The 21363-nt window shown below is 40.3% G+C and overlaps 1 protein-coding gene across 1 annotated transcript in view; it reads right to left on the bottom strand.

Moving 5' to 3' along the window:
- The window catches only part of FBLN1 (fibulin 1), a 110347-nt gene that overhangs the window by 9168 nt on the left and 79816 nt on the right, over window positions 1-21363 (bottom strand). The gene's annotated exons all lie outside the window — the stretch shown is intronic.

Raw genomic sequence — 21363 nt, 5'->3', positions numbered from 1 at the left:
ATTTGCACATTCCTTTCCCAGGAAGTGACCAAAAGGACAACTTGAAATCAAGCAATTATACAGCCAATATTCATAACTCTGAACACACAAATGGTGCCTGCATACAACTAGGATGAACATAACCAGGAGATAATAACCTTTACATGTAGCAAAACCCTATTCCAGTTATATCATACATACATTTATGAGCACCCCCACCCCATAAAGCCTTATGGGGTACACTGTCACATATGCAAACTAGATACCATCAATTTAGGCTTAAATAGAGACTGGGAATGGCTGAGCCATTAAACACATTGATTCTATTTCCCCATGTTAAGTATCCTCACACCTTTTTGTCAAACTGTCTGAAATGGGCCATCTTGATTATCACTACAAAAGTTTTTTTTTCTCCTGCTGATAATACCTCATCTTAATTAATTAGCCTCTTAGAGTTGGTAGGGCAACTCCCACCTTTTCATGTTCTCTGTATGTGTATATATATCTCCTTACTATATGTTCCATTCTATGCATCCGATGAAGTGGGCTGTAGTCCACGAAAGCTTATGCTCAAATAAATTTGTTAGTCTCTAAGGTGCCACAAGTACTCCTGTTCTTTTTGCGGATACAGACTAACACAGCTGCTACTCTGAAACTTGTCTTGAGCTGACATTCCATTTTACTTGAAGTAGTTGAAAGAGCCATGCCCAAATGTAATTTGGCCATGACATTTCCTAGCATTAAACTTTTATATCCATGCTAGAGTGTTATCATTATTCTTTTGGTATCACCATTCCACAAACTTCTGTTGATTTTTTTTCAGTATCTTACATTTGTATATTACTGTAACTTTCATCTACAAATATTTCCAAGCACTTTACAAACTACACATATACTAAAACAGGGGACGGCAACCTTTCAGAAGTGGTGTGCCGAGTCCTCATTTATTCACTCTTGTCATAAACAGATGGTTAAGAGTTAATGTCTCTTTTACCTGTAAAGGGTTAAGAAGCTCAGTGAACCTGGCTGACACCTGATCAGAGGACCAATGGGGGGACAAGATACTTTCAAATCTTGGTGGAGGGAAGTCTTTGTTTGTGTTGTTTGTTTTGTTCGTTGTTTGCTCTTGGAGCTAAGAGGGACCAGACATACACCCAGGTTTTCCCAATCTTTCTGAATCAGCCTTTCATGTTTCAAAATTGTAAGTATAGCCAGGCAAGGCAGATTAGTCTTATGTTTGTTTTCTTAACTTGTAAATGTGTCTTTTTGCTGGAAGGATTTTTACCTCTGTTTGCTGTAACTTTGAATCTCAGGCTGGCGGGGGGTAGTCCCTCTAGTCTATATGAATCTGAGTACCCTGTAAAGCATTTTCCATCCTGATTTTACAGAGATAAATTTTACCTTTTCTTTCTTTAATTAAAAGCTTTCTTTTTAAGAACCTGATTGATCTTTCCTTTTTTAGAATCCAAGGAATTGAATCTAAACTCACCAGGGACTGGAGGGGGGGATGATTAATTCCTCCTTGTTTTAAGATCCAATGAGTTTGGATCGGTGTCAAGCTTCCCAAGGCAACCCAGGGAGGGGAAAGTCTGGGGGGAAAAGGAGGGGATGGTTAATTTCTCCTTGTTTTAAGACCCAAAGGGTTTGGGTCTTGGGTTCCCCAGGGAAGGATTTGGAGGAACAGAAGTATGCCAGACACAGACTTCTGGCTGGTGGCAGTGTTACCAGATCTAAGCTAGGAATTAAGCTTAGAAGGGTCCATGCAGGTCCCTCACATTTTTACTCTAAAGTTCAAAGTGGGGGAAAAAACCTTGACAAGTCTAATTTAAGGTTTCGCACGCCAGTAATATGTTTTAATGTTTTTAGAAGGTCTCTTTCTATAAGTTTATAATATATAACTAAACTATTGTTGTTGTATGTAAAGTAAAAAAGGTTTTAAAAATGTTGAAGAATCTTCATTTTAAATTCAATTAAAATGCAGAGCCCCCCAGACTGGTGGCCAGGACCCGGGCAGTGCGAGTGCCACTGAAAATCAGCTCATGTGCCACCTTCAGTATATGTGCCATAAGTTGCCTACCCCTGTACTAGAATCAGATCCCATACTGCTGAAATGCAGCCAGAAAAGTTGACTAGAAACTAGAATTCCTTCTCTGCAGGAAATCCCAAAGTGTAACCTCCCTCTCCCCTTCCCACCCCCTCAATAAATAAATAAATAAACAAACAAAAAACCACCAAAAACGCTGCTCTGAAATAGGACAAAAAATGAAATTACAAAATGTCCCCTGGGATGGGAATTCCAAAATTTTATTTAGAAAAAAAGAAATCAAGACATTTCCTTTTGACCTTTTCAAAATATTTCTGAGGCTCCCTGAGATGCCTAGAGCCCTTGCAGCCTGCCAGGTGGGAAACTGGACAGCTTGGGTTTCCTATTAGTTGGTGCTCCCAGAGCTTCTGGGATCTGAGGAGCCAGGAACCCTGGAACTGTGTATTTCAAAGCAGACTGCCTGGTGGGCTGCCCCAGTGCCAAGGACCCTAGGGGAATAAGTCTCAGAGCCCAGATCATCTGACACAGGCTTGTGCTGCAGGGCTATACAATTTCAGTGTGGATGTTTTGCCCCCTCCCTGCTCATGGGGTTTCGAAACCAAACTCCAGCCCAGGCCTGAAGGTCTACACTACAATTTTGTAGCCCCAGAGTCCAAGCCCCATGAACCTTGGTCAGCTGACCAAGGCCAGCCATTGCTGTGTGGCAGGTATTTTGTCACAGTGTAGACATACTCTGCAGGACCTGAATTTGAGGTATCCCATCTGGCAGCTGCCCCAGAGCATGGGAGGCTAGGGTATATCTACACAGCAGCTGAGAGCCAGCCTTCCAACTCGGGTAGACAGGCTTGCACTAGCTGGGCTCAAGCCAGTGCACTAAAAATAGCAGTGTGGAACTTGTGGCTTGGACTTTCAAGCCCACCTGGGCCCCTAGGCTTGAGATTCTGAGCTCCAGCCTGAGCCACAATGTCCAGCTGCCTAGCCCCCAGGGTATGTTTACACTGCAGTGGGGAGCTTGGCACCTATCTGACACCGTAATTATCACCTAGAAAAGCATCGAGCTTTAAGAGCAAGAATTGGATTTTTTAACAATTTCAAAACTATTTCTTTTCTCCTAAATGCAATATCAGAAACAGCTGACTGATTTGTGCTGAAACGTTACCAAAAAATAAAAATTCATCCTAAAACAGAAACAAGCATGGGGAATTTCAGCCTGAATGGTTTAAGTCTGGCAAAATCATGAGCAACTGAAAACATGGGTTTATAATGGTAAGTGTTGGGCAACTTTAACTAGAGGCACCACTGTCAGCTCTGCCTTAATTCTATATTTTTGATAACTTTTATTTTTAAGTATATTTACTTAAGTACTCTCCCTTTCTCCGCCACATCTATTTCTGTATACTTTTATATACACAGTGGCCAAAATTTTCAAAACTAGAGGTAACATTTTCAGAAGGGCCTAACTGATTTAAGAGTCTAAGTTTCATAGATTTTCAATTAGATTTAGGCTTCTAAGTACTTAAGTCACTTTTTAAAATGGGACTTAGGCACTATTGAAAATTATATCCTACATGCCTTAAGTTGGTTCCTAAATCCTTATTTATGCTTTTAAATAAGTTTCCTGATTTGGGTGCTCCACACTTTTGAAAATTAGGGCACTTTTAAATGCACCAAAATAAGGATTTTTGAGTCTAACTTTAGGCACCCAGTTTTGAAAATCTTGGCCAGTACTTCAAAAGTGTACCTAACAATTGCAGATATTTATGGCCCAGTTATATTTCTGTGAACAAATTCCACATTAGCATACAATCCATGTTAATATATTCACCTATGTACCTAATCCTCTAAACCGGTTACATCCAGTGAAATATTCAAAATATACCATCAAATAAGAATGAAGGCCTAATTCACAATGCTGTAAGGGTATTATACTATAAAGTAAATGGGAATCTATTTCAGTGTTTTGAATTTTGATTAGTGAGTTGTCGGAGTCATTTAACCACATTTATGTTCGTCACATGTGGCAGCTCAAGGATTAATGCTATTAATGCAGAGGTGGGCAAACTACGGCCCGGAGGCCACATCCGGCCTGTGGGACCCTCCTGCACAGCCCCTGAGCTCCTGGCCTGGGAGACTAGCCCCCGGCCCCTCCCCTGCTGTTCCCTCTTCTCCACAGCCTCAGTTCACTGTGCTGCCGGCACAATGCTCTGGGCTCTGTGAGCTTTTGCCGGGCAGCACAGCCGCAGAGACGTGGCCTGACCCAGTGCTCTGTGCTGCGCGGAGGTGTGGCTGGCTCCAGCCGGGCAGCGTGGCTGCCTATCCTGGTGCTTTGGGCGGCACGGCTGGAGCACCACCTGCCACCGGTGCTCCAGGCAGGGAGGAGTGGGGGTTGGATAGAGGGCAGGGGAGTTCAGGTGGTGGTCAGGGGGTGGGGGTGTGGATAGGGGTCGAGCATTCAGAGGGTGGGGAACAGTGGGGTTGAATGGGGGCAGGGGTCCTGGGGGGGCAGTCAGGAAGGAGAGGGGGGTTAGATGGGGCAGCAGGGGACAGTTAGGGGCAGGGGTTCTGGGGGCAGTCAGGGAGACGGGTGGTTAGATGGGGCAAGGGTCCTGGGGGGGAAGTCAGGAAGGAGAGGAGAGGTTGGATGGGGCAGTGGGGGGCAGTCGGAGTGGAGGGTCTGGGGGTCATCAGAGGACAGGGACAGGTGGATGGGGCAGTGTAGCGGGGCATGACAGGAGCCTTTATCATTATTGTCACAAATATTTCAAGAGTAATGTAGCTAAATTCCGTTAAAATGGTGAGGAAAAATGAAAAGGATCATTTAGCCTTCGAATGATGGAAAAACCTTAAGTAATAAGAACATAAGAACAGCTGTACTGGGTCAGACCAAAGGTCCATCCAGCCCAGTAGCCTGTCTACTGACAGTGACCAATGCCAGGTGCCCCAGAGGGAGTGAACCTAACAGGTAATGACCAAATGATCTCTCTCCTGCCATCCATCTCCACCCTCTGACAAACAGAGGCTAGGGACACCATTCCTTACTCATCCTGGCTAATAGCCATTAATGAATTTAACATCCATGAATTTATCTAGTTCTCTTTTAAACCCTGTTATAGTCCTAGCCTTCACAACCTTCTCAGGCAAGGAATTCCACAGGTTGACTGTGCACTGTGTGAAGAACTTCCTTTTATTTGTTTTAAACCTGCTGTCCATCAATTTCATTTGGTGACCCCTAGTTCTTATATTATGGGAACAAGTAAAGAACTTTTCCTTATTCACTTTCTCCACACCACTCATGATTTTACATACCTCTATCATATCCCCCCTTAGTCTCCTCCTTTCCAAGCTGACAAGTCCTAGCCTCTTTAATCTCTCCTTATATGGGACTCATTCCAAACCCCTAATCATTTTAGTTGCCCTTTTCTGAGCTTCTTCTAATGCCAGTAGATTTTTTTTTGAGATGAGGCGACCACATCTGCATGCAGTATTCAAGATGTACGCATACCACGGATTTATGTAAGGCCAATAAGATATTCACCATCTTATTCTCTATCCCTTTTTTAATGATTCCTAATATCCTGTTTGCTTTTTTGACCGCCACTTCACACTACCCCTATCCACGATGACTCCAAGATCTTTTTCCTGATTACTTGTAGCTAAATTATCCCCCATCATATTGTATGTATAGTTGGGGTTATTTTTCCCAATGTGCATTACTTTACATTTATCCACATTAAATTTAATTTGCCATTTTGTTGCCCAATCACTTAGTTTTGTTAGATCTTTATGAAGTTCTTCACAGTCTGCTTTGGTCTTAACTATCCTGAGCAGTTTAGTATCATCTGCAAACTCTGCCACCTCACTGTTTATCCCTTTCTCCAGATCATTTATGAATAAGTCAAATAGGATTGGTCCAAGGACTGACCCTTGGGGAACACCACTAGTTACCCCTCTCCATTCTGAAAATTTAGCATTTATTCCTACCTTTTGTTCCCTGTCTTTTAACCAGTTCTCAGTCTGTGAAAGGATCTTCCCTCTTATCCCATGACAACTTAATTTATGTAAGAGCCTTTCGTGAGGGACCTTGTCAAAGGCTTTCTGGAAATCTAAGTACACTGTGTCCACTGGATTCCCCTTGTCCACATGTTCGTTGACCCCTTCAAAGAACTCTAATAGATTAAGCAATAAAAGCAATGTCCCTCTGCCAAGTACATTGGCTAAACGGACAGTCTCTAAGCAAAAGAAGAAATAGACACAAATCTGACATCAGGAATCATAACATTCAAAAACCAGTGGGAGAACACTTCAACCTCTCTAACCACTCAGTGACAGACTTGAAGGTGGCAATTTTGCAACAAAAAAACTTCAAAAACAGACTCCAACGAGAGACTGCTGAACTCGAATTAATATGCAAATTAGATACAATTAACTCAGGCCTATACAGAGACTAGGAACGGTTGGGTCATTACACTAACTGAATGTATTTCCCTATGTTAAGTTCTCCTCACACCTTCTATGGGTCATCTTAATTATCACTTCAAAAGTTTTGTTTTTTTTCCTCCTGCTGATGATAGCTCATCTCAATTGATTAGACTCTTCCTGTTCTTTTCATGTTCTCTGTATGTACAAATATCTCCTGTCTCTGTGTTCCATTCTGTGCATCTGAAGAAGTGAGCTGTAGCTCACGAAAGCTTATGCTGAAATAAATTTGTTAGTCTCTAAGGTGCCACAAGTACTCCTGTTCTTTTTGCGGATATACACAAACATGGCTGCTACTCTGAAACCTCTAATAGATTAGTAAGACATGATTAGACTTACCGGTCTGTAATTGCTGGGATCACCTCTAGAGCTCTTTTAAAATATTGGCGTTACATTAGCTATCTTCCAGTCATTGGGTACAGAAGCCAATTTAAAAGACAGGTTACAAACCATAGTTAGTAGTTCCGCAATTTCACATTTGTGTTCTTTCAGAACTCTTGAGTGGCTGCCATCCTGTCCCGGTGACTTATTACTGTTAAGTTTATGAATTAATTCCAAAACCTCCTCTCGTGACACCTCAATCTGTGACAATTCCTCAGATTTGTCACCTAAAAAAGCTGGCTCAGGTTTGGGAATCTCCCTAACATCCTCAGCTGTGAAGACTGAAGCAAAGAATTTATTTAGTTTCTCCACAATGACTTTATCATCTTTAAGCGCTCCTTTTGTATCTCGATCAGCAGCTCTTTGGAGACAGCAGACATAAGTATCTGGGAATTGACTGTATTCTGACAGCTAGATTGTGCCTGTAGGCACAGTTGTGAGCAAGGAGTAGACTTGGAAACAGAGACTTTCTTCTGAGGCACAATTCCCTCTTGATTTCTCCTTACTCTGGGGCACTAGCTGCCTCAAGGAAGCCTTTCTGGGTGTGGTATGGATGGGGCCATAATACCAAACCCCCTAGGTGACAGGTTTACTATGGATGTAGGAACTCTGCATCTTTCTGTTGACCAAATACACTGAGATGTGCCATCCCACAGCATCTCTGTAAGCATTATAATACTTCCAGAAATTGTTAAGAAGTTGATGCACCCTCATTCCCATCTCATCATGGTTCACACCCCTAAGCACCATTAATGAATCCTAAGTAATGATGGTGACAAACAATTAAAGCATTCACAATCATTACAGTAACATAATGAAACTTTGCGCGCGCACACACACATACTAACTTACTTACTTAGTCACTTAGTTATTTTTGGGCAGAAACAATGTGGAAAATTTTAGCCAAGAATGTGCATGTGTGAACAGGGAACTTAACTATTAAGCAACTTTAACTGTAGAGTTTGTTGCTAGATGAATGTTGTATATTTCCTGAAATACTGAATCAGATAAGAGAGAACTTTTTCTTATATTACCTCAACATGGCCTCTTTCAGTCAAACTATACATATCTGAATGCATAGCTCACTCTTCGTTACAAGCCATTAGGCAGTAACTTGTTTCAGCCCATAACTAGAAATATGTATGTAGGTTTTGTGGTGTGAGAGAGCCCAGCAATCAAGAATAAGATGCAGTCCATCATCCTTAGCTTGATCTGGAGAAGCATCTATTTGAGGCTGTTCTTTCTCCTCAAACTCCCACTTACTGGAGTGATCCCATGAATTCTCAGCTTTTCTGAGATAACCACCGTTGCAGTTTATTTCCCCAGTCCTAAACATCTTGATCTGATATTTGTATAGTTTGATTAAAGTTCTATTTATAAAGAGTTTATAAATGATTAATTAATTGTAATAGATTGCTAAAGAGTCAAACTGGTCAATAGATTGCTTCTAACCATGGATAACAACTTCCATTGACATCTCTATAACTATGTATAACACATACTACCCCTGTCTGTAACATGATTATGACTTCTAGTAATCATTTATTAACCCTTTATAAATCATTTATAAATTAAACTTAGGGTGACCAGACAGCAAATGTGAAAAATCAGGACAGGATGGGGGTAACAGGATCCTATATAAGAAAAAGACCCAAAAATCAGGACTGTCCCTATAAAATCGGGACATCTGGTCACCATAACGAAACTTTATGTAAAGTCTGACCAAATAAACAATTCTGTCTAAGCTCTTCAGATTTCAATAGAACAAGTCTATGAAGTTTTCTAAATTTAGGATTAATGAGTCTTAGTTGCAAGGAATTCACGTTCTTGATTCGTAAGAAACTACATTAGAAATGCCATGCTCAGCGATATTCTCAATTAAAAATGAATCTTACTTTACTAAATGACCATGTCTGATGCTTCAAAAATTTGGGATGCAATTTGTTATAAATGCAATACTTCACTTGTTCATCAAAAATTAAATTTATTAACACTTGTGAGCTTTAGAAAACTTTTGATTGAATAGAAGGACATGTAGTTTTTAACAATACACAGGCTTCATGGAGCTTATAAGTTTTTGGCCAGAAACAAATGATAAATATTTTCAAAGTTATTAGCTGTCATATTAGAACATATAGGTTAGGCATTGTGAAAGAGTTAAAAGCAACCTTGGCTTCTAGTGAGGTTTGGCTTGTTTACGAATACTGCAATCTTTATTAAAGGTACCCAATAAATTCATAAAGATGTGCTCTTATCTTGGTTTTGGCAAACTGAAAGTGCTTTTAGACTTTGGGGCCAAAACTTTGCAAAGGGTTTTCAAATTGACAACATAGTGAGATTACACATGCATAAACTGCACTAACCGTACTTGCACTATCCTCAGAGAAACAAACTATTTTCCACCATTTTCATCTTTCATTTTTTCAGTCCTAAGCTTTTGAGAATTTTATCTGTGTTAAGTAGTTTTAGTTTTTCAGCTGTCACAAAAAGATGGGGAAAATGTCAAGGCTGAATGTTAAAATAAGCAAACCTAAATGATATATACCAGATATCCCTGTGGGAAGGCAAAACAATCCCTTGTTTAACTCACAAAGTCTATTTATTTATATCTATCGTTTTTTATTAGTCCAAGTCACGATAGCCCTTAATGTGTGTACAATTACCAGTTTTGTGTACGTCATTTGGGTGCACATTTATTAACATTTGGACCCTCCCAGTCCCATTGCCACATAAACCAGCTTCAGTCAAGCTCCAATACAATAGCATATCCATGTCACCAAGGCAATTAATTATTGTAACCTTAAGCATTTCTTGGCTGTGAGCCACATTATGGCACACAGCAGGACATGACTGTGTGATTCAATTTACCAAGAAAGAGAAAGCACCTAATCCTGAGGATTTGGTGTGAAAGCCCTTACACAGCTAGTCAGTCATCACCTGGGGATGATGGCTGTGTTGTTATTGTTAGCAGAATTTCTGAAGAATGAAGTTTTCTGAGTTATAATGCATGCTAATCCCTGACCAAATTCACAGAATAAAACTAAAGGAAGGGGTCAGTACACCACATTTAACCCCTTTAAAAATAATGATTTCTTTTAAGTGAGCCATTGCATCCATGCATCATGCTGGGAAAGATTTATGATTTGGCTTGAGTCTGTTATTTTCTGTGTGCAGGTCTCATGAAGTGCAGAAACCGCTGCAGGAATCAGATCATAGGAGCAGATGTACAAACTCAGTAGTAGCAGCACAATCATTAATAATAAAAATTCTTTGTACTCTGAGATCCTGTGCTGAAAAGCACCCTAAGTGCTTTTGCAAACAGGACCAAAGTGCCTCCGAATGCTGAATTCACACAATGAGTCAGTGGCAATACTAGATTCTGATATCACTTACGCAGGTGTAATTCTATTGATTTATACAGGTGTAAATAAGAGCAGAATCAACATTCTGTTGGTGTACATTTTTCTAATGTGTGAGGCTCCAGATATGGCCATGCTTCCTCATATACATAATCTGGAGCACCACACCTCAGTACATTGTTTAAAAGTTAATAGAGCATATCATACTATTTGTCTACATACATAATTTGATCCCGTGACCAACAGCAGTGGTGAAAGCTCCTATGCTCAGTATCAGTTCCCTGAGACATTCAGTTTTCCCCAAGTAGGCAGGCTTTTGAATTCCCATTGCAATTCACAGATCTTCAACAGTAAGATTGATTTGTTTGTTGGTTTTATGAAAACTTTAACAGAAGATGACATGCGTTAATGTTTTTGAGGTGTGTTACATCTTCTATGTGAGGGATGGAGAGAGACATAATCAATGAAGAATGTTTCATTAACTAGCTACTGTACAATGCACTGGGTGAAAGTTGGCATCAGACAGATTATGTTGCTTGAGCAGGAAAATAATTCTTGCTAGAAAAGTGCATTCATCATTTTTCTTATATACAATGAAAATTCAGCTCCTACTAGATTTTCTTGCTCGTATCCAGAAGAACCCTCCAACTTCACATACTTTGGGGGTGCAGGAGAAATGCTTTGACTACTGAGTAGGGCAGTCATCAATCATCTGAAAGGGCAGATTCAGATAATGAACCTAGCATCCAGCCTACAAAATGGCTTCTAGGTAACCTCTTCTCAACAGTGCAGCTATTAATAAGACAGTCTGGCATACAAAAATGAGATTCTTTGCTGAGGGGTTGATCCTGTGAAGGAAGGAAGCCTGGATGGAAATAGGCAAAACTAGGAGAACAGAGAAATACCAGCTGAAAGGGTGAAAACTGGTCTGTATCTTCTTTCATATAGGGCTAAATAAGCCCTTCTAAAAATCTGTTGAATTACATCATTGCTTTATATGCTGATTACAGATGGCTGGACTGCTGAAGTTTTGTATTGCAAGACATCATTCATTGTTGCATCACGCTAGTGACATTATAGTCATGATGGAAATTTATTATTATTCATGAATTGTTTGTACTTGTGTCCAGAGAGAGAATTCCAAATTAATCTCCTAGTATACCTGGCCCAACTCTTCTTGATTTCAATGAAAGATGAACCTGCTTACACCTGGGCACAATTTGGCCAAAGAATAGGAGCTGAAGGAAGATGATTATTATTTGTATTATAATGGTGCCAAGATGCCTGAATCAAGACTGGAGTCTCATTGTGCTACACAACACATATCTTATGAGACAGTCCCTGCCCCAAAGAGCTTACAAACCAAAGAGTCGAGAGAGAGAGAGAGAGAGAGAGAGAGAGAGAGAGAGAGAGAGAGAGAGAGAGAGGAACAGTGGGAGGGAAATAGAAATGCAGACAGTGAAGTTATTTGCCCAAGGGCACAGAACAGGTCAGAGGCAGAGTTCAAAACAGATCCCAGGTCTCCTTTGAATTCTGTGCTCCATTCACTAGTCCACTCCAGTGACAGAATTTAATTTAATTTTATACCACACAGATTTGTGGGGCAGATGTGAAAAGTTATAGCCACAAGTCTGGCAAGTGATAGAACTACAAGTGTATTAAGAAAGAACTTCTCAACAAGTCACACACAAAAAACAATATGTTTTATGCCACTTATTCTGTTTAGTTTTTGTCTTTTTTCTAAAGCCTCCATCCCAATAAAGTATATTTTGCAATGGTGATAATGTGGGAGTAATCATGACACTGATATGTGCAGAATTTAATGATATCCACAAGGGCTGTACAATGTCATGCTTTATATTATGGTTCAAAAGACACAGCATGAAATATAGTAGCTTGCAAAAGAGCCAGTCAAGCCAAGATATGGATAGTGCTGTAATTCAGGAGTAACTCCACTGAGGTCAGTGGAGTGACATTGGTGTAACAGTGGTGTGAGAAGAGAATCAGAACTTCTACTTGTGAAACACAGGAGCTTATGTTATAGGTATCATGATATTCTCTATTCCTGGACTAATCAAGCATTAACATACCACAAGGTATATAGTTACATTGGATGCCCATTCTCCTCTTAACCCTAGATCTATTGGTGACACCAGAGACCAATATTTTAACACATTTTTCAAATTGGATCTATTATATATTAATGAGGCCCCTTCTGGCCCTACATTTCTATGATTCTGTAATTGTACAACTTGAAAAAATTAATGCCTATATTTAGTGCCACAGGCAATAGTACACATTAGCACAATTACAACTGATTAGCTTCCTGCTGTCAGAATGCTAACTGAAATTGGTATATTCAAATACCAAGCCAACCTCCCCTAAAAATCTCTACTACTATACCTGAGCAAATAACCCAACTGAAATTCTGTAAGTAAATTGATTTCTGGAAAGCAGCGCTGTCAAGTGATTAAAAAAATGAATCTGTTAATAATAGAATACCATTTATTTAAATATTTCTGGAAGTTTTCTACATTTTCAGATATTTTAATTTCAATTACAACACAGACTACAAAGTGTACAGTGCTCACTTTATATTTATTTTTATTACAAATATTTGCAGTGTAAAAAACAAAAGAAATGGTATTTTTCAATTCACCTAATACAAGTACTGTAGTGCAATCTCTTTATCATGAAAATTGAACTTGTAAATGTAGAATTCTGTACAAAAAAAACTTCATTCAAAAATAAAACAATGTAAAATTTTGGCGCCTGCAAGTCCACTCAGTCCTACTTCTTGTTCAGTCAATTGCTCAGACAAATTTGTTTACATTTGCAGGAGATAATGCTGCCCGCTTCTTGTTTATAATGTCACCTGAAAGTGAGAACAGGCATTCTCATGGAAGTATTGTAGCTGGAGTTGCAAGATATTTACATGCCAGATGTGCTAAAGATTCATATGTTCCTTCATGCTTCAACCACCATTCCAGGGGACATGTGTCCATGTTGATGACGGGTTCTGCTTGGATAACAATCCAAAGCAGTGCAGACCAAAGCATGTTCATTTTCATTATCTGAATCAGATGTCACCAGCAGATGGTTGATTTTCTTTTTTGATGGTTCAGGTTCTGTGTTTCCAAATCAGAGTGTTGGTCTTTAAAACAGAGCAAGGAACATATAATTCTCACCCAAGAAGTTCAGTCACAAATTTAATTAATGCATTTTTTTTTAACAAGTGTCATCAGCATGGAAGCGTGTCCTCTGGAATGGTGGCTGAAGAATGAGGGGCACATGAATGTTTACCATATTTGACATGTAAATACCTTGTAATGCCAGCTACAAAAGTGCCATGCAAATGCCTGTTCTCACTTGCAGATGACATTGTAAATAAGAAGCGGGCAGCATGATGTCACATAAATGTAAACAAACTTGTCTGTCTTAGTGATTGGTTGAACAAGAAGTAGGACTGAGTGGACTTGTAGGCTCTGAAGTTTTACATTGTTTTATTTTTTAGTGCAGTTATGTAATAAAAAATAATCAATATTTGAAAGTTGCACTTTCATAACAAAGAGATTGAACTACAGTACCTGTATAAGGGAACTGAAAAATACTATTATCATTTTTACAGTGCAAATATTTGTAATGAAAATAATATACACTTTGATTTAAATTACAACACAGAATACAATATATATGAATGTAGAAAAACATCGAAAACATTTAATAAATTTCAATTGGTATTCTATTGTTTAACAGTGTGATTAAAACTGTGATTAATCATGATTAATTTTTTTAATCATGATTAATTTTTTTGAGTTAATCATATGAGTTAACTGCAATTAATCCACAGCCCTACTGGAAAGCTTTTGCTAACAGCAGTAATATTTTTATTTTACATGCAAGAATATACTTGGTTTTGCATCTAATCTTACAGTAAAAAATCAAACAGCATTATTCTTAGCTACATTATACTTTAAAAAACCTTCCTGAAATTTACCAGCCTTTCTGACTACAGGTGGTATTATACATAGCTAAGAAAATGAATGCATAGCTGAGGAAAGAGCTTTATAGTACCTGATAAGACCTCAGGCATTAATAGGACATTAATGCATTCTTCATTTTTCACTGACAGCTGGTTAAAGAGGTATGCAGCAAAAAATCTGTAAAAGGATTAAAAAAACCCCAAACAAGGTGCATCTATACTTTTCCCTCCCCACTCTCCCTTGTTAAGAAATGATTTAGAGTAGTTGACCCTCTCTTCAGGATTCAGTGCAAAACTGAGGTTCCAAGCATGTCTGGTGTTAGGAATCCCACAGCATGTTTTGTAACTGGAAAAATACCATGCTTGGCATCCGTTTCAAATATGAATAGGGGTAATAATATCGGAAGCAACTATCTGCATGATGTCTTTCCGCTACTAACCTGGAAGTCTATGCATATCCAGGAACCTATCCCTCCAATCTGGCTTCCTTCCTTTCCACTCCATTGAACCATTCTCAGCAGTGTCTGGATAACTTCCTCCTGACCAATTTTCAGGGCTCGTGTTTCAAACTCACCCCCTTTGGCCTCTCCACTGCTTTTGATACTAGGGATTGTTGATTCCTGCCTGACATCGTCTCCTTCTTTGCCTTTTTCATCATTGTCCTCTCATCACTCTTCCCCTACCTCTCTGGGTGTTCCTTCAGTGTCTCCATAGGTAGACCCACCTCCTCCCCTCTTTCATTTCTTGAGACATTCCTAGAGGTAGGTCCCTCAGGGCACTTTTCTATCTCGTCTCCTTTTCTGCCTCTCTCTACATCCTGCCCTCAAGCACTGTCATTCATTCATACAGCTTAAGCTCTACACACTGACAACTCACAAACCTACCCCCTGACTGGTCTCCTTCCGCCCAGTCCTGCATCTTAGTAAATCTCACTGACATCTTCTCCTGGGTGTTTTACTGTCAACATAAATTCACAATGGCTAAAACTGAACACCTGATCATTCCTCTCAAACCCTCTTCGTTTTCCAATTCTCTGTCATCGTCATCCCCCCTACAACTCTGACTTTAACCTAGGGGTCAATATCAACTCCTCCCTGTCCCTGTACAAAAATCAGTGGGCAGCAACATCTTCCTAAATAACATTTCTGAGATCCATCCTTTTCACTCTATTTATACAAGCAGTACTCTCCTGCAGGTAATCATCATCTCACATCTTGATTATTGTAACAGTCTCTTCATAAACTAATAAGCTATAAGGCCAGAGAGGACCATCATGATCATCTAGTCTGACATCCTGCACATTGCAGACCACAGAACCTGGCCTACCCACTTATACAATAGACCTATAAACTCTGACTGAATTACTGAAGTCCTCAAAACTTGAATTAAAGACTTCAAGTTACAAAGAATCCACCATTCAGGCTAATTTAAATGTGTAAGTGATCCATGCCCCATGCAGCAGAGGAAGGAGAAAACTCCTTATGGTCTCTGCCAATCTGACTTGGTAGAAAATGCCTTCCTGACCCCAAATATGGCAATCACTTAGGCCATGAGCATGTGGGCAAGACCCTCCAGCCAGATACCCGGGAAAGAATTATCTGTAGTAATTCAGAGCTCTACCCATCTAATGTCCCATCACCAGCTGGTAGGGATACTTGCTGCTGGCAGTTGCAGATCAGCTACATGCCAATGATGCCATTGTAGGCAGTCCCATCATACTATCCCCTCCATAAACTTATCAAGCTCAGTCTTGAAGCCAGTTAGGTTTTTTGCTCCCACTGCTCCCCTTCCAGAACTTCACTCCTCTGATAGCTAGAAACGTTTGTCTAATTTCAAGTCTAAACTTGCTGATGGCCAGTTTATATCCATTTGTTCTTGTGTCCAAATTGGTGCTTAATTTAAATAACTCCTCTCCTCCCTGATATTTATCCCTCTGATGAATTTACAGAGAGCAATGATATCTCCCCTCGGCCTTCTTTTGGTTAGGCTAAACAAGTCAAGCTCTTTCAGTCTTCTCTCATAAGGTAGGTTTTCCATTCCTCAGATCATCCTAGGAGTCCTTCTCTGCACCTATTCTAGTTTGAGTTCATTTTTTGTAAACTTGGGAGACCAGAATTATAGTACAGTAATGCCTCACAGATGTTCCTGGAAAATGCGACTTTAAGTGAAACGATGTTAAGCGAATACAATTTCCCCCATAAGAATGAATGTAAATGGGGGGGTTAGGTTCCAGGGAAATTTTCTTTTTGCCGTACAGTATGTACTATAGTTGGGAGATACCCCTGCCTTACCCCACATAGGCACAGCCCACTGACACTGGAGACAGTGAGGCAGGTAAGGAAGGTGAAGGTGCTGTAAGCTAGGACAAGCAGATTGCGCAGCTGCGGCAGCTTCCACTACTCTGCAAGCACCAGGGGTCGGGGGCTCAACCCTCGGCCACCCACTCCACCTCTTTCCCCAAGCCCGCTTAACCCCTCCTCCCCCTTTACTCCTCATGCCACATCCTCACTCCTCTCCCGCTCCCTCCCCTGCCTCCTGCCCTCAGCAGTCAGCAGGCTTGCAGCATTTAGGAGGGAGGGGAGAGGAGTGAGAACATGGCACACAGACTCCCCCTCCCTCCCCTGCCTCCTGAATGCCACAAGCCAGCTGATTGCCATGGGCAGGAGGCAGAGGAGGGAGAGGGGAATCTGCGCGCTGGGTCATAGCTCTTCCCTCCTCCCTCCTAAATGCCACAAGCCAGCTGGGTTGCCGCGGGCAGGAGGCAAGGAGAGGAGAGAGAAGGTGCTGATTCGCAGGGTCCGCCAGTGGGTGGGAGGCGCAGTGGTGAGGGCATACAGGAACTGATAGGGGGACTGCCAGCTGTGGACAAAGCAGGCAGTCAGATAATGTTATAGCAAAGCATTGCACAACTTTAAATGGAGCATGTTCTGTAATTGAGCAGAAACGTAAGATTGAAACAAGGTTAAGCGAGAGGACATTAAGTGGGGAGTTACTGTATTCCAGATGAGGTCTCACCAGTCCCGTGTATAATGGTACTAAAACTTCCCTGTCTCTACTGGAAATATCTTCCTGATGCAGCCTAGGGCCGCATTTGCCTTTCTTACAGCCACATCCCATTGGTGGCTTATAGTCATCCTGTGATCAGCCAATACACCCAGGTCTTTTTCCTCCTCTGTCACTTCCAACTGACAAGCCCCCAGATTATAGCAAAACTTCTTGTTGTTACTCCCTAAGTGCATGACCTTGCAGTTTGCACTATCAAATTTCATCCCATTTCTATTACTCCAGTTTACAAGGTCATCCAGATCTTCTTGTATGATATTCTGGTCCTCCTCCGTATCGGCAATACCTCCCAGCTTTGTGTCATCTGCCAATTTTATTAGCGCACACCTACTTTTTGTGCCAAGGCTATTAATGAAAATGTTATTTAAATAAGGTTGGGCCCAAGATGGATCCCTGGGGAATTCCACTGAAACTTACCTCCAGCCTGACAGCTCACCTTTCAGTATGACCCGCTGTTCTCTCCCCTTTAACCAGCTCCTTATCCACCTTTCAGTTATTAATCCTCATTTTCTCCAATTTAAATAATTATTTTCCATGCAGATCTGTATCAAATGCCTTACTGAAATCCAGGTAGGTTAGATCTACTATATTTCCTTTATCTAAAAAATCAATTATTTTCTCAAAGAAGGAGATCAGGTTGGTCTGGCACAATCTATCTTTTGTAAAACCATGTTGTATTTTGTCCCAATTACCATTTACCTCTATGTCCTTCGCTACTTTCTCTTTCAAAATTTATTCCAAGACCTTGCATACAACTGAGGTCAAACTAATGGTCCTGTAGTTTCCTGGATCAAGTTTTTTCCTCTTTCTTAAAAATAGGTATTATATAGCAATTCTCCAGGTAGAGGGTTTAATTTCTGAGTTTGCAGATTGATTAAAAATCCTTGCTATTGGGCTTGCAATTTCATATGCTAGTTCCTTTAATATTCTTAGATGGAGATTATCTGAGTCCACCCTCTCCCCGCCCGATTTAGTCCCATTAAGCTGTTTGAGTTTGACTTCCACTTCAGATGTGGTAATTTCTGCTTCCATATCCTCATTACCATTGGCCACCCTGCCACTGACCCATAGCTTCTCATTAGCCTTATTAAAAACGGAGGCAAAGTATTTGTTTAGGTATTGGGTCATGCTTAAATTATCTTTAATCTCTACCCCATCATCAAGGCTTAGTGGTCCCACTTCTTTCCTTGTTTTCTTTTTATTTATATGGCTCAGAACTTTTTACTATTGGTTTTAATTCCCTTTGCAAGGTCCAATTCTGCTTGGCTTTTGGCATTTCTCATTTCTCTCCAGACACTTTCTGATCTCCAAGAGATAGTTTCCTTGCCAATCCATCCCATCTTCCATTCCTTGTAGGCTTTCTGCTTTCTCTTAATCACCTGTTTAAGATGCTTGCTTATCCAGCTTGGTCTGCAACCCTTCCCTACAAATTGTTTCCCCTTGCTTGGGATGCAGGCTTCAAATAGTTTCTGCAGCTTTGACTTATAATAATTCCAAGCCTTCTCCACATTCAGATCCTTGAGTTCTTCAATCCAGTCCACTTTCCTAACTAATTCCCTTCATTTTTTAAAGTTTCCCCTTTTGAAATCAAGGATCCTAGTTGCAGATCTATTTGTGTTTTATCCTTCCATTTAGTTTAAATTAAACTGAATTTGCTCATGATCACACAAACCAAGGTTGTCCCCTACAACCTGTTCTTCTATCAGGTCCTCACTACTCACCAATATCAAATCTAAAATGGCCTCACCATTTGCTGGTTCAGCCATTGTTTGGTGAGAAATCTGTCAGCTATCACATCCAGGAAAATCTGGGCCTTACTATTATTAGTAACACTTGTCCTCCAATCTACATCTGGGAAGTTAAATAGTCTCTTATAATCATACAATTTCCAGTGGTATTTATTTAATTAAAAACATTAAAAAGGTCTCTATCCATATCCAAATCAGACCCTGGGGATCTGTAGCATATCCCAAGCACCATCCCAAGGGAACATCTGGTAGCTTTCTTCTTCTGACCTATGTGACACCCACATCAACCTCCATCCTGTTCATGCAAAACATTGCCACCAGGATAGTCTTCCTGGCCTGTCAACCTGATCAAGTCCCCCCCATCTTCTCCATGGCACCAAGTTCAGGTTTTGTCTCATTGCACTACATAAATCTTCTCTTCCCTATTTATTTGACTTAGTTTCTTATTGTATCATCCTCCCCACCAATAACCATCTCCATGCTTTCTGCCACACCTTCCCTGAACTAGTCCATGAAGCTATTACCGTCTCCTCTTTTAAATCCTTCCTGTAGACCCACTTCTTCTGCAAAGCCTACAACAAACTGAAACTTGCCAACTAAGCCTTCTGCTTATTCATGCAGCATATTTCTCTCAGATAAATTAAATTCTTTGCACCGTCAAGATCACTAGCCTTTGCTGAATACATTTTACAGATGATGTCCCTATCCTTCTTCCCCTCATATATGCATGCAAACCATACTCTCCCCTTGTTGTGTCATATCTGAAATTGGTTTGTAAACTCCTTGGAGTTAGGGGTCATGTCTTTGTTTTGTGTTCCTAGCACCCTTTTGGGAACTATTAAAATAAACAAATATAATAATAAAATAGTTGTTAGAGCACCAGACTGTGTTCCTGATTTTACCCACACAAACTAGTAGCCTGAATCCCTACCCCTCCATGTAAGATCAGTTGGCTTTTTCCCTCTGAGCTATAGGCAGGTTGCTTTCCGTCATTTTTTTCTAGAATTAGAGTTATGATCATCTCTAATTTCCACTTGAGACCTATGAAAAATGTTTGAAGGAAGCACAGATAGACCAGACACCACAAGAAGTATTTTAGTTCACTGAAGTAGGATTTTGCAAAAGGAAGCCCTGTTCCTGCTCCTGCTGTTCAGGCCCTGATTTGCCATTCAGCAATGCAAACCTAATCTATCCAGAAAATTAAATAAATGATGACATTTTGCACTCCTGTAGCACTGTCTGCCTTAATCTCAAAGTGCTTTTACATACAGGAATTCATTTAGTCTCAGCACCTCTGCGAGGTACTGTAGATAGATATTATTATCCCTATATTGCATATGGGGACTTGAGATGCAGAGAAGTTAAATGTCAGTCAGGAAGTCTCTTGTACAGCTGAGTATATAAATTAGATCAACTGATTCTTAGATTTGTGTGTACGGCCATCCTTCTTCTCCTATACATTACAAAACATATATCTGGCTTATTTAGTTAAGTGCCATTTGTTTTATGTCCTATTGTTCAAAACTGGACAGTTTCCCTCGGGCAAGCGCCATGGCCAGTCATAATTCTATACATGGCATTATTTTTTCAGACAAGAACAAATGTGGGGAAAGAAAACTATGGTAGCTACAGAGTATCAGAGGGGTAGCCGTGTGAGTCTGTATCTACAAAAACAATGAGGAGTCCGGTGGCACCTTAAAGACTAATAGATTTATTTGGGCATAAGTTTGCGTGGGTAAAAAACCACTTCTTCAGATGCATGGAGTGAAAAGTACAGATACCAGCATAAATATACTGGCACACGAAGAGAAAGGAGTTACCTTACAAGTGGCAAACCGGTGATGACAAGGCCAATTCAATCAGGGTGGATGTGGTCCCCTCCCCGTAACTGATGAGGAGGTGTCAATACCAAGAGAGGGAAAATTGCTTTTGTAGTAAGCCAACGTCTCCCAGTCACTAGCTACAGAGTGATCTTGTTTGTATATTTTTTAAAGAATCAAACCAATGCCTGAAATCTGTAATCTTATAAGCCCTTCTTAGTATTCAGCTGCACATTTCTGTCTGATAAAGAATGAGACAGAAACCTAATGACTGTTTGTTTTATCTGCAGTAATATAAACTTAGACATTGCTGATACTGTATTGTCACATTTCTGAAATACAGCAGTGCCACCTACAGACCAGGCTAAATATAGTGCCCCATAAAAACATTTTACTCCACATCAACATTTCAATATGTAAAAAATACAGCAAGGATTTTACTCATAATTCAGAAGGCGAATCTTTTTCACAAGCATAAAAGCACATACATAAATCTGGGCTCCAGCCAAAC

The sequence above is a fragment of the Gopherus flavomarginatus genome, chromosome 1, assembly GCF_025201925.1.
Source record: "Gopherus flavomarginatus isolate rGopFla2 chromosome 1, rGopFla2.mat.asm, whole genome shotgun sequence".
NCBI lineage: Eukaryota > Metazoa > Chordata > Testudines > Testudinidae > Gopherus > Gopherus flavomarginatus.
This window is presented reverse-complemented; position numbering and strand designations above follow the sequence as displayed.